The sequence below is a fragment of the Corvus hawaiiensis genome, chromosome 3, assembly GCF_020740725.1.
Source record: "Corvus hawaiiensis isolate bCorHaw1 chromosome 3, bCorHaw1.pri.cur, whole genome shotgun sequence".
In the NCBI taxonomy this organism is placed as follows: Eukaryota; Metazoa; Chordata; class Aves; order Passeriformes; family Corvidae; genus Corvus; species Corvus hawaiiensis.
This window is the reverse complement of record NC_063215.1, coordinates 17,827,875-17,841,817: the sequence shown is the minus strand read 5'-3', so window position 1 is coordinate 17,841,817 and position 13,943 is coordinate 17,827,875.

The following is a 13,943-nucleotide window of genomic DNA, read 5'->3' as shown; positions in this document are numbered from 1 at the left end:
CTCAGTTATGCAAATGAATAGAGATATAAATGGATGTTGATGGATTTCTCTTCTTGCTCTAAAAACAAGAACTGCATGAGCAGGGGATGCAGCAACACCTGTGCAGAGACTACTCTGTTCCTGACAAAATATGGAGGACTGAAGTGGGAGGGCTGGGTTAGGTGTTCTGGAAGGAAAGATAAAAATATTATCCTTATGGTTTTAGGAAGGTTTCATAGTGCTTTTGTCATTGTTGTTCTCATTGCTGATACACTGCCCATGTAAGGAAAAAGGAGTGAGTTTTCAGCCTGTGCTCCTGGGGACAGATATGGCAATGGAAGAAGAGGGAAATTCAAAACATGTCTGTATGTCTGTAGAGGAACTCAAGCTCCAAAACTGCTTGTTGCTGCCATGGTAACTACATTTAGAATAAAATGAAAATATGAGATAACAGTTTCTCTGCTTTTAACCTATTTGCTTTTCCTATGGCATGTCTCATCTCAGCAAGGTCAGACTTGCCTGGGAGCATCTCAGCCTAGATGCTTTGCCCTCTCTGCATCTTCTTGAGTGCCTGCTCTCCAGCCCAGATATCTCCTCAGGGGGTTTTCTCAGCCGTCTGGAAGCATTTCCACCTGTGTACCTTTAATTTTTCTGCAATGAAATCATCACCCTATGATATGCCCCCTCTTGGCATGGATATTTCTTGGCAATGCTTCCACCAAGACTGTCCTTTCCTTTCAAACAGCCCAGGTTCGGAGTTTAGATAAAGCTGAAAGGAGGAAAGGAGGGGATTTTGAGGCTTTAGATTTTTGCATTTGCTTTTCTGAATGTTTATGTGCAGGTAGTTAGCTGAACCCAAAGACACCAAGAGTTCACTTTTGCTTGAAGATGTTGAGGTACATCTTTACCATCGGGCCTTCAAGTGTTTCTGCCTATGTTGAGTACAGGAAGGGGAGTTTAGGTGAGAGACAGCTGGGAAGAGAGAAGCAGCATAGCTGTCCAGAGGTCATCATATATCTGCACAGTCTTTTTTTTTTTTTTTTTTTTTTTTTTGCAACTTAAAAATTGGAACCTTAATGGAAAATGGGGCATCATCGTGTGATGCAACATAGGGATATGATGCACAGTGAGGGAAGGAAGCAACATTACTCCTTACCATCAGGGTGGAGGGGTTTTCAGCCACTGGGAGCTGGCAGAAGGGGTTTTACCCCTCGTGTGCCAACACAAAGAAGCCCGGAGGTCAACGCTGAAACCCCTCTGGAAGGTGGCACTCAATGCCCATCACACAATGAAAAAGGGGTAGAGCTCCTCACCCTGAAGGGGCTGTATCCTTCTGTCGCTGTTAAGCAGGCACTCAGGTGAAGGGAAAGAAGTAAAGAGAGGGGCCTCTCCTTATGTGTTCCACGCAGGTTTATTCCCGAGAAATCACAGGGATGAAGAGGCCAATTGGTGGGAGGGTCCAGGGATCTCACACTGGGTACAGAATAGGTGGGGAAAGGGATCTCAGCCCATGGGATAGAGACAAGCAGGTGGGATTGACAGCAGGGGAACCATTGGGAACAACACATAGGAGGGACTGAGGGAAGGATCCAATGGGGCGTTGAGGAACAAAGAACTTTCTAGAACTGATAGATATTAAAGAAGGGAAAAGAATATACGTAACTTCATACATAAAACAGAGCGACAAACTATTAACCACTCAGGGGAAAACATGCAAAAAGGCAAAACAAGGGACTCATGGGTTCTCACCATGATTGAAACTTACATGCTAAACTTGGGTTGCTGACCACCACAGCTGGCTGTCTGAGTTCTGCTCAGGATGAAGAGTAGCTGCAGCCACCTGCACCGCTACGTCAGGGCTGTGTGCCAGCAATAGCTGCACAGTATTGGAGCAGCAGTGAATTGTCCTGCCACAGACTAAGGCCACCAGGAATGAAGGACACAGGGCAGGACAGACCTTCCTGTCTCTGACCTTTGCCATCAGGCAAAGGCTGTTCTCAAACTTGCTGCCCTTCCTGCACTGTTCCCCAAATTTCAACGCCAGCTGCAACTAATCTTTTACACACCATTTTAATCTAGCAATTGGTCTGGCAGGCTACAGAAGACTAAGGCAACCAGTTTACAATAAAAATATCACTGAAAATCAGCACGATTACTGTCTGTGAGCTGGTCTCTCATCTCATTTGGGCTTCCCATCCTAAATTTTTACCTAGCAGGCTATTTTCTTTTAAGGTTGGGGTTTTTTTCTTTTTTTTTTAGTATTTTTTGAAACCTATATGTGGAGCTCACTTTCCATTTACAAGCTGATGCAAGGGCTTATTTGTTCATAGCAGGCAGGGCAGCCCTCTTTCCTTATTCTAGATATTTTCCTAATTAGTTCAACAATTTAACCAGCTCAAATAAAGGTAGTTATCTTCCACTTTGATCAATTTTACTCCACAACATAACAGTATCAGAAAAAAATTGTCTCTCAATTTACCTACCTCATACATTTGATGTTGTCAGAAACTCATCTAAAAGATACAATAAGAAAAACTATACTGACATTCAATAAGAGTTGTTCAAAATTGCAGTAAAATGAATTTGTTGCATAGTTTTAAATAAAAGCAATTAGAATGACTCCTGAAAATGCTGAAACTTCATTTTGATTCTTTTTTTAAAATAAAATATTTCTTTTTTTTAAAGCTGCCTGATATCTTTTACTGGGGGAGCAGGGATGATTTTCTCCTAGCTATAAGTAAAAGCTGAAGGAAAATTCTCAGGCAAAATTTTAAACTAGGCAGTGTTATCAGAGAGCTCAAATACTTGCAAGGGCAAATTCAAACTACAAATACAACAAAAACAAAAAAGCATGTGTTTGCAGTCCCATTATGCAGATATTAATGCACTGGTTTACTGTTATTTTAGGAAAGTAATATAAACGCATGGGTGAAAATTCTGGGGGACAGAGTGACAGGTAAGAGCAACTTGTAGAGAGCAATAGCACTCGTGAATGCCCAGGCGGGACCCCTGCCTCCTGTTTCTGTTTGGAGAGGTGCTGCTGCGTTAACATCTGCTCCCGCCGCGCTCACGCACAGCTGGTCTGCCCGGCTTTGCAGACCTCAGGTGCTGTGGGTTATGGATCTGCAAGCACACAGCCTTTCTTGGGTTTGGAGGAAGAAGGGCAGTCCCTGACTCGCAAGAGTCTGATGGCAGCGCTTTCCCGCAGACTTCCCAGCTGTGGTTTGCCCTGCCCCTGCTTTGGCTACTTTCTCACCCGGATCTGCCACCTGCCTGGCTGGGTCTGTGGCATTTCCTGGCACACACCGCAGCCTCCTCGGGGCTTCCTTTTGGGCTCAGGATGCTTCCTCCACAGCCATCACAACGGCCGTGCCTGTCTCTCCTAAATGCTGAATCTTTTCTGACTGCTTTCCTGCAGCTTCTTGCGCAAGAGAAAAGTCTTTCTCAAAACATTATTGGCACTCTTAATGAGCAAACAGATGTTGTCAGGAAATCCCACTCTTGTCAAGCCTGCGTGGCTGGGTGTGCACAACCCAAACATCTTTCCTTCAGCTCACAAATTGCTTGTCTTCTCTGCATGGGCAGTTCTACTTCCCATTGATTTTGGACACTGTTACCAGGGTTTTTAGCTTTGTTTAAAAAAAAAAAAGGTTAACCTTTTTCTGTTCTGTAAGAATAAGCTATGTCAGTAGTACCTATACACTACAACAGTTTTTATATAAGGATTTTTTTCTTCCACAAGAGGGGAGCATGCAGAAGACAATGTTAAAGAGACTTCTCTGCCCACAAATCACACTGCAGTGAATTTCTGTGTCTCTGCTCTTAGACTGGCTAAATATACATTAATGTAATTTAACCTCTTTCCTCTGAAGTTTAGATTAAGGCCCGTTACATCACAAATAAAACAGACCAAAACTGATAGAGGCATTTATAAGCAGTTATGGTTATCATCCAATGTCTGATGATTTGTTTTACATCCCTAACTCAATTTTGTGTCCAAACTCTAGAGGAGGAACATTTTACTTGCAGCACTAAGGGCAGTTTAATGCAATTTCTGTCAGTAAAGTAGATCTGAAACTATTTCATTCACCTTATCTGGGAATACACAAATTGTCAGAGGGTCCAGGACCCTCTGGTATAAGTCATTTGTAGTTAAACTTATATTTTTCCCATTGAAGCAGGTCTCTAGCTTTGATGCTATTAGTGTGTTTTTCTGGTTTTGGAAGACATTTCATTCATTTTGTTGACTTTGGCAAACATTAACCTAATTTCTTGTCCATGTTCTGAGACATTTCCATGAAACAGTCATTCTCTTTAAAAATTTAGGCTGGATGCTCTCACTCAGATGTACAGGACTTAAAACCACTAGTTGAATATTGATTATGGATACCACTCTGTTGAGTTTTGTTGTTGGAATCTTTTTTATGATTGAAAAGTGGAGAATCTAACACACAAAGATTTTTAAAAGTATTACACCAGCAGTAGAGTAATTCACTTTTTTCTTGTGATTTCATTCCATATGATTTTGGGATCATACCTAAATGATTGTCAGTCCTTAAAATCTACAATTCAACCCAATTATATTAATGCAAACCTGAAAAAAGACTCTGACATTAAATAATTTGGCAACCTGTTCATTTTTCCCCTATTCTCCAAGTCTGTTACAAGCTCATGCTGCTCACAACTGGCCCTAAAGCTCATCACTTCAATAATTTTCCTCACCTTCACTTCCAGAGTGCATTTCTGAAGCAAATCACCTGCACTTACTGTACATTGGCATATTTTGTGAGAAAGCAGAAAACTGGTCCCTTTTTTACATAAAATAAACAAACCTGGAAGACATGTTCGAGAAGCACACCTCACATTGTGAGAACCAGGAAGTTTTCATTCAACCTGATTATATCTGGTTCAAAGAAATCACCCCAAAACATATCTGGGACAGAAGCAGGGTGCTCTGCACCATCTTCTTTGCCCTGCAAATAGTGTTCTGCTTGGCTGCAACATTTGGTAAAGACTGAAGAAGTCAACATTTAATGTGGTTTTTTTTCAACTGTAGATGCAAAAACTTTATTATGTAATTATATATCTATATATATATATATTCATGCACCAACCTGGCTTTGGAGATGTCGCATGAAAAAAATAAAGTATGAAAATTATGCTTCCCAGCAAAGAAAATTTTATGGGAAAACCATTATAAGTTTTAATACATAGGAAATATAACCTTATAACTTTATAATCCCTTTGGTCTAAGAAGTTATGAATTTATTTAAAATATCACTTCTCATTATGCTATTAATACACATGTGCCTAGGGTTCTACAAGTGGGCCAAAAATATCCTAGGGTGAATAATAAACATTTCCAGAGAACAGTCAAAACTGCTGTGACATCATCAGAAATGTATTATCAGGTGGTGGTGCAGCACTGGCTGTGGCTGGGTATTTAGCAAGCATTATGAAATTACCTAATGCTATCAATGATGTTACTTATGGGGGATACACAAATGCTTTGGCCAGACTCTCTTTAGGGCAGAGCCCCCAAAATGCATAGTCCCTCTTCCAAAGAGTTTCCAAACCAAGAAATAGATGTGATGAGAATGGAAAAGGCCATGGTAGATATTTCAGCAGCTGCCCAAAACGCCACAAATCTTTGGAGAAAAATCTTCCAGAATTTTTTTAGTCTGTATTTCAGGGCCTCCTCTGTAACCTGTTAATCCTTCCTTCATAAAGGATTTGAGGAGGGATGGGATATCAAGAAGAAAGTGAAAATACATTGCATTTATCTGTACACAAGCATCTGTAATTATGTGGCTTTTGGTGTTCATCCTTCATTGGCATCTTGCTAAAAATGGTTCTAACTATCCCTGAAGCAGGGCCACGAAGCTTGGGGAACTGAGCAAAAGATTGACCAATGTGAACAAATTCTAATACACTATTCACTAATTTGGGTAATATTTTACCCAATAAATAATTTCTTTGATCAATAAAGCTATTCTTTTTTGTAATGAATAATGAACCAGTATGAAAAGTGAAAGGATTAAAGACCCCAGACTCTTCCTGTGAGGCTATCTGTGGAATAGACAGTTTTCATCAGGGCTAACAGTGATAGACTGGATCTTGAAGTGAATACTTAAAGTAATGACTCTGTTACCCAGAAAATTATTCCCCAAAGAGTAGGATGGACAAAAGATTTTATTGATTTTTATTTCATATTTTAATGATGTGTATTTTAGCCATGTCTTCTCTGCCAGGTGAACCTCTGTCTTCTTCTTATGAAAGCGATGATATCATGAAGCAGTTATTACAGAGTAGTTGTTACTTTTCACGATCCCAGCTGTTTCATTATAAGAATAAAAAGATATTGGATACCTGCCAATTAAGTAAATGGAATTGCCATTTTCATTTATTGCAATAGCCAGTTTAACTTGGATTCATAATGTTTTTTGTTAATGTAGACAAAGTGACAGCACTGGCAAGAGAGAGTATTTTTATGAGCAGAATATGTGTGTTAAAATATTCAGTCTTTTCAGAGGATTCACAGCTGTTTTGGTTTCAAAATGCAAGTTTTAAATGATCACTATGGTTCTTGTGTCTCCTACCTGTCCACTGACGCCAGATCCCCCACCCTTCTGCTCATCTTTCTGGTGTTTGGTGCAGAATGATCAATAAGAGGGAGGGCTACATGGGCATATTTTCCCACCTACTTCCTATTCCTGCTTTCCAGTTAAAATGCTGAATAGAATTATAAACCCATTAAGCAGTGTTAAAATGCATTAATATCAGAGTGCTCTTTTTCAAAACTGGATCACTTTACAACAGAGCCACATCTTCCTTTAGCGTACATCAGGAAAGGCTTACGGAAAGCAGATATAATCAGCTAGAGAATTTTTTTAAATTATTTCCTGTAGAGAATGAAATGCATCACAGTTTCTATTACCTACACAAAATTTCCATCAGAAAAAGGATTAAAAATTATTTTTAATTTGTTGCACTTACTATCAAAGTGTGATGCTATCTCAAAAATGCCATAAATGTCTATTGCCAAGCTTGGAGACTCCACGTGTGGAGGCCCTTTTTGGGACAGAGGCATAGGTTTGTGACAGAGGATGTATTTGGAGTGTAAGGCAAGGAAGTTTGTGGAAGAGTGGGTGGGTCTTGAAGGAAGAAGGAGGATTCAAGCATGGTGTTGTGCACTGCTCAGTCATGTGCTAAATGTCCAGATTAAGGAAGGCATTTAAAGAAATGGTTATATTCACCTGAAGAAAGGGCAGAGCCTTCCGAAAACCCTTTTAGCAGAGCAGCGCTGTATCTCCTGTTACCTTTGATTGCAGATGCCTTTGAGAAAGAAAAGTAACAACATGGAAGGGAGAAGAGAGTCAGTGGGTGTCTGAACATCCTCCTCCACAAGCTGGAGCTGAAGTAGTAGAAGAGTTCTCCACTCCACTGTGTCATCTGGTATTTGGGGTGCTTTGCTTGGCACATGCCAAGACATTTGCAGGAATAAGTGACCAAGATGAGTTCAGCTCAAAATAAACTCTGTTTGAACTGGCTATTCGAGCTCTGAATTAGATTTTTCCCAGGAAAAAAAGTAGTGTGGTTCTGAACAATAGTAAGTGCAACAGCTAGGCTTGAAATGCTGAGCCACAATCAGAAAACTCAGCTTCTCGTTAATTAGAAACATACCCCTTCAGCAAAATTACAGACAAAGGCAAGAAGCAGACACACAAAAAGTTAAAACTATGAAGCAAAGCAGAAAGTAAACAATTAATGCACTTCAGCTTTGTATTTTTCTGTTTATCTCCCTCTGAAATGTTTATACAGATTCCTTGTTCTAATACCCAAATATCCTTGAAAGCATATTTCCTCATTTCATGACAGGCAGAGAGAAAATGGTTATCCCCATTTCACAAGGGGAGAACTGAGGCAGGAAAAGCTTGTGATCAAAATGAGTTCCCTGGAGAGACAACCTCCAAAAAGTAATTGGCTTTCTTATGCTTCATGGCTATCAGTGGCAGAGATAAAATAAATTCTACTTAAATACTGAATTGGTTTAAGGTCACAGAATTTGGGTGAATTCTCCAAATAATACAGAATTTTTTTATTTGTCCTCTCACCTTTATAGTCCTTCAAATGCACTACCTTTCCATTTTCAATGTTTTCTATGCAAATCTGAAAAAAAGGAGAGAGATATAAAGCATATAATGTTAAGTATAATCTATATCATACTTATTTAATGAAAGATTATATTCTTAAGCAAGATTGCAATTCAGGAAACTGGAGATTAGAATGATTTAATTATACATCTCTATATAAATAGTACAAGTAGAAATTAGCTAAATTTTGTCTATTTCTCTATGTATTTATGTATGTATGCAGATGCATTTTCTGACCTTGAAAAAACAAAATCTATAAAAGTTGTCAGCAGTCTTTTGGATATAGGTGAATGAAATTACATTTGAAGTGATTACAGAAATAAATGCTGACTAATCAGCTATTCATCACAAAGTAATTTCTTGTTAATGTAAAGATAATATAAAAATGAAGAAAAAGAAAACTAATGTACAAAAAAAAAAAAAAAAGAAAAAAAGAAAAGTTGTTTCTTGCCGATGAAATCACCTTTGCTCTTTCAGTCCCACCAGAGCTTTATGCCAATGCCCCACAGGCACACCCCTGCCGTGCCCTTCCCCAGCCCTGGGCGGGCAGGAGCTGGCAATGCACCAGCTCTCTCCCACTGCCAGCACAGCCGGCTCCCTCCCCCCGGGCTGCCCGGCCCTTTGCCAGGGACTGTGGGGAGCTGGAAGTTACCCCTTGCAGGCTGAGGGAGGTAGGAGGCATTGGGAGGAGCAGAAGGGTCTTCTCTGCTCTTCAGACCCTCTGGCCAATCCCTCTACAAGAGACCCTTACTTCAAACATATTTAAATAGCTGCTTTCCAGGTGTCTCCCAGCTGGCTGGTAACCCAATATCCTAAGGGTTCATGTACCTATTTTTCCTAAATTTCCTCAACTTCCTTTTCCTATGCGTCAACATCTGGCATCAACCTAACCACAAGCTTGAATATCCCTTCAAATGATTTCAGGACTATTTTTCATTAGCAGTCAGGTTTTTTTTGAAATCACAGTCACTGTATGCATATTTTCATAGCCTTCAAATTTCATAGGCCTAGCTGAAGGCAGGATTTTATACACGATTAAGATTGCTTATGTCATTCATGGATCACCAAAAGAAAATATCAGAACTCTGTATCTCCTAATTTCAGTAGACTTAAACTGAGAAAAACACAGCCTGTTATGCCGTGGCATCTCAGAGAAGTGCACTCACTTCAAAGCACTGTGTGTAGTGAATAGATTAGACACAAATGCCATCCAGAAGCAGTAACCTCACTGCAGTTTCCTTCCTTCCATTTCAGCGTAGCTTTGACAGTGCAAACTTTTGTAACTAGTGTAATCCTTTCTGATGATAGCAATATATCCTAGCAAATACTTAGCTGAGCTGTTTCGGGTTTTTTAAGAAAACTTTGACAATTTGAAGAATATGAACAGTAGGCTTAAGCACACTATTTAAAAGGCTGGGACAATGCACACAACTTCTGTGAGAGGAGGATTTAAAGAAGAAGAATATCCTGGTAGTGGATGGTAACAAAAATTCTAATAGTATGAGCTAGGGTCAAAGCCTCTCAGTTAATTCTACCTCAGTTATCCAGATATTAAAACATGTTTGTCTTCTTCAGAAAGGTTGAGTGGTTGAGGTACATCCCCTCATGGATGGGAAACATACAGTGATTGCCTCGGAATTAAATAGAAGTATACACAGACACAGCGTGACATCATTGGTGTAAATTGGTAAAACAAATGCATTTGCCAAGAATTTTAAAAGTGATTAGTGGTTCTGGATGACTTCTAAGTGCTTTGCTTTAAAACCTTTTAGAAGGACTGGTTTCCTAAAGGTGAGAGCTCAGTGTGAGAGTAACTCTCTTTTACATATCTGAAGGAGAGCACTGTGGTAGAGATGTTTTTCCTAGTCACTACCTGTGAAAATGCAGATCCTATTCCTGGATGTTCCTGAAAAGTATTTTACAAATGCTTGGTGTTATTTAGTTACACAGATTCAAACTTACCATATACAGCAAGAAGTAACTCAAGTTTTCCAATTTATTTAAAGAACTTAAAAGCAATCAATATGAAGTTATCATCAATAAAATCTAGGGATGCCTTCAAGATATATTTTAGGGCTGCTGATCTTACGTGTTAAAGCCAGACATTTATTTCTTTCCTATGAATTGACGAGTCTGTTTCTGCTCCTGTTTGAAGTCAAGGAGAGTTTTATCACTGTCTTCAAGGACGGGCAAATTAGAGCCCAAATTAATATCTGGAACTACATACAGTAGGGTGTTCGAGTGATGTACAACTTCTCACCACAATTATAGTAATTTTAATCAACCTTATTTGCTGTTTGCTTCTCTGAGATTTCCAGGAGAATTTGCTCGTCTGCACTTCAGTGTTAATATCTCCCTACCCTTTCTGTTTTACAAGTCATGCTTTTATTCTGTCACTCCTGCTGCAGCTGAACCGGAGCATTTTAATAAACCTCTTGCTACCCACATCTTCTATCCATATGTCATTGACTTAAGCAGAGCAGTTTGTCAGGTTAATATTTTATACATTTTGTATTTAGACTATTACTTAGCTGATCCATAACAGGGGATTATAGTCAGGGATAGGAATATTGAGTGGCTTTTTTTTTTTTCCCACGTGCTTGTCTCCAAGACAACTAGATGGCTGTATTTAAAAGAGCACAAAGACCAGAACGAGTAGCTCATCCAAGTGTTTTAGCAAGTGAATGCTCTGCGGTTTTGTATTTTCAGGCAGGCCTTTCACTCTATCCCCCTGACATTTTTCACCTCGGGCTCTGATGGGTGGTAACTCCAACTGGGAGCCCAGCTGGTAATTGCAGCTATTAAGCTGCTGCTAGTGTAACTCCAGTTCCCTTTCGTTTCTGGTTTTATCTGGTCTAGCTGGAGAGTTTCACTCCTGATAGTCATATTTAAAAGCCACAATGATATTCTTCCTTTTTCCCCTTTCAGTCAGGGCTGGTGATTATTAGGTACATCCTCTGTCCAGTTTAGCCTGCTTGCAGCGATTTGTCAAAGCACACACTAGTTTGTGCTTCCTGGATTTTACACACAAAAACCCCAAAAAACAAACAATCAAAAAAACTCACAACGCGTGGCCGTAACAAAAGGTCCCTGGCAATCATAAATTAGCAATAGAGACTGCCGCCAGCCCTGCTAGAAGCCCTAGTGCTGTAGCCTCAGACAGACCAGCAGCCAAGCAGAGGTTGCAGCTCACTATTAACCAACCATGATCTGCCATTAATCTGAATCTGCTTCTGAAATTCAGCTCAGCACTCCCTGAGTTTCCTCTCTCTCCTTGGCTCTGTCAGGAATAACACCGTGCACTGGAAATGCAATGTTTGAGTGGCCAAGCTTCATTGCTCCCCTGTATATTTTTTGGCCTGATAATTACATTAGGGATGTAAAATATGTAACGTAAGTTTCCTGTGAGAATTTGCTGTTGAGCTAAGTGCTATCACATGTCATGGGGGTTTCAAAGCGTGCTCAATACAAAACCCTAAACCTGTCCAAACAACATATTTAGATGGGCACTGCAAGAAAGGTTGTGCTTTTCAGCTGTAGACGAGGCTCGCTGCTGCTGCTGCAGATAGCTGGTTGTGACGCCTGTGAGGTGCCAGTTTTTATTAGAACATTTCATTCCTTTGAACATGAGAGGCACAAACTTTTATGATTCAGATAACCTTTCAGGGGTTATATTTCAGGGGCCATATTCCAGGGGGATAGTATCTTTGTATAGACTCAAAAAATCCAGCCAGCCATGTCCACCCTCTCCCTAAGATGATTTATCTTGCCTAGTTTCAAACAACTCCTTCTGTACTTAACCGTCTTTGTGAAAACAGTCAAAATTCAAACTAGATTTCATGTGCTGGCACTTCTGAAATTTCACATCCTCTTCCCATCAGTTAATCTAGTAGTGAAAGTAAACTTCTGCTGTTGGATACACATTGCAGACACCTTACTGGTATGAACACTAACTGTAAATATTCCTATAAAAGGGATTGTTGTGTTAATGTGATTTCCTGGGAAAATGAAGTATTGGCAATCCTCAGTTCAGAATTCTAGTGCAGCCAAATGAGAGCCTGAGTCATTCATAAGGCTCAGCTGATGTTCTTTGGGAAGTTTTAGAAAGCAAAAAATGCATTAATTAAATTGCCAGTAAAATGAAATAAATAAAATAAATATAAATATATGAAAAGTGCTCCCCTCCCCCCAGCCTTTCCCAATCTTTCCTTTCTCTTCACAGATAACAGTAGCAGAAATAAATCAGCAGTATTTGAGTACACAAGCAGAAATAAAACAGTTTTGGAGGTTAAGATGAAACAATGAAGTGCTCCCATCAAAATCCGGTTTTGACAGAAAATATATATTGTAAATAGGTATCTCCCTTCCTGTTTTCCATAGCACATTCTGGTTTTTCTCACATATATCCACTAAAATCTGCATATCAAAAAGGTTCATTCAAACAAAATCTTTCAATCTCACTTTAAAGAGGAATAAAGATTTTAAGGAAATCCTGGGAATAGTAAACAAGCATAAAAAAATTTACAAAATTCCTCCCATTTCGTTGACATAATTCTGTTCGGGAATAAACATATCCTCAACCTCTAAGCTGGGTCATTAAAAAAAAAAAAACAGCTATATAAAAGCAGGTCAGTTCTCATTTCCACCAACTTCAGTTTCAGTCTTGTCCACAGGAGCACAGCTCTCTTCTTGTCATCACAGAAATAGGAAAACTGAAACCAAACCGGTAAGTAACTGGAGGCAGGGAAAAATGAGATAAAACTGGTGAAGAAAATTAATTTAAACAAAGATTAAAAAGATAGGAAAATATTGTGCCTGCCTTTTCTCACGTATTCTCTCTGGTGATGACCTAAGGAGCTGCCTGAAATTGTCATGTACCAAAGGATTGCCAACATGACAGACTTCCAGATGAGTCTTGAAGTAAAGGAAATCTTCTCTGCACTGCTTATTATTTTTCCAAATTCTAATCATCTGAAGGGATGTGGTCTTCATCTTCTACACAAGTGAGCATTTTGAAGCCCTGTCCCTGTTTTATGTGGAGTTCTGAATCTATATATCATTAAAACTTGGACCAGCTTTAGTCAGCTGCCAAAAATCCCTTGGGTTTCACAATGGTTGGGATAAAAATGTATGTTCACACACATGCATATTTTTTCTTCTAAATCAGCACTAAGAAAATATTATTTTTGTGGAAAACATCAGCATTTTCATTACCCTCTTCTGATTTTTCTCACATTTACAAAGAGGTAGAAGGATTGTTTTGTTAGAAGATTTTACAGCTGGATTGTGCTGTGTAAGGGATAATTCAGAATGAACACTGAATAAAACTTTCTGAAAGTAGATGCTATTAGGCTTTGTGATAATATCCCAAGGGAAAGGAACAACTCCATCAGTTGTGACATTTAAAAGCAGACTGGACAATGCACTAATAAATATTCTGTGTGGACTGTTCTGCATTGTCATGGGGGTGAATGAGGAGAACTATAAGGTCTTTTTCACATCTAATTTCTCTAGTTCTGAGAAGCAGAAAAATATCATGCAGTTGATGGAGTTCAGAACAGGAGCAGTGCTAAGAAACATAAAACACCAGTTTATTCTAGGATGAGTCTTAACTGATGCAAACTCTTTTATAGTTCTGGGGCCCCGATCTCCAAAATATTTGTGGACAAAAATAAGCTTTCTACTTTCATAAACTTCCATTACTGATATTGTCAATTGAGGTCAAAAAGATCTTTCATGGTATTTGCATTTCTTTTTTTCTAGCTAGGATCTGCTCATATTGATCAATGGAGCTGAATTTCTGCTATTCAT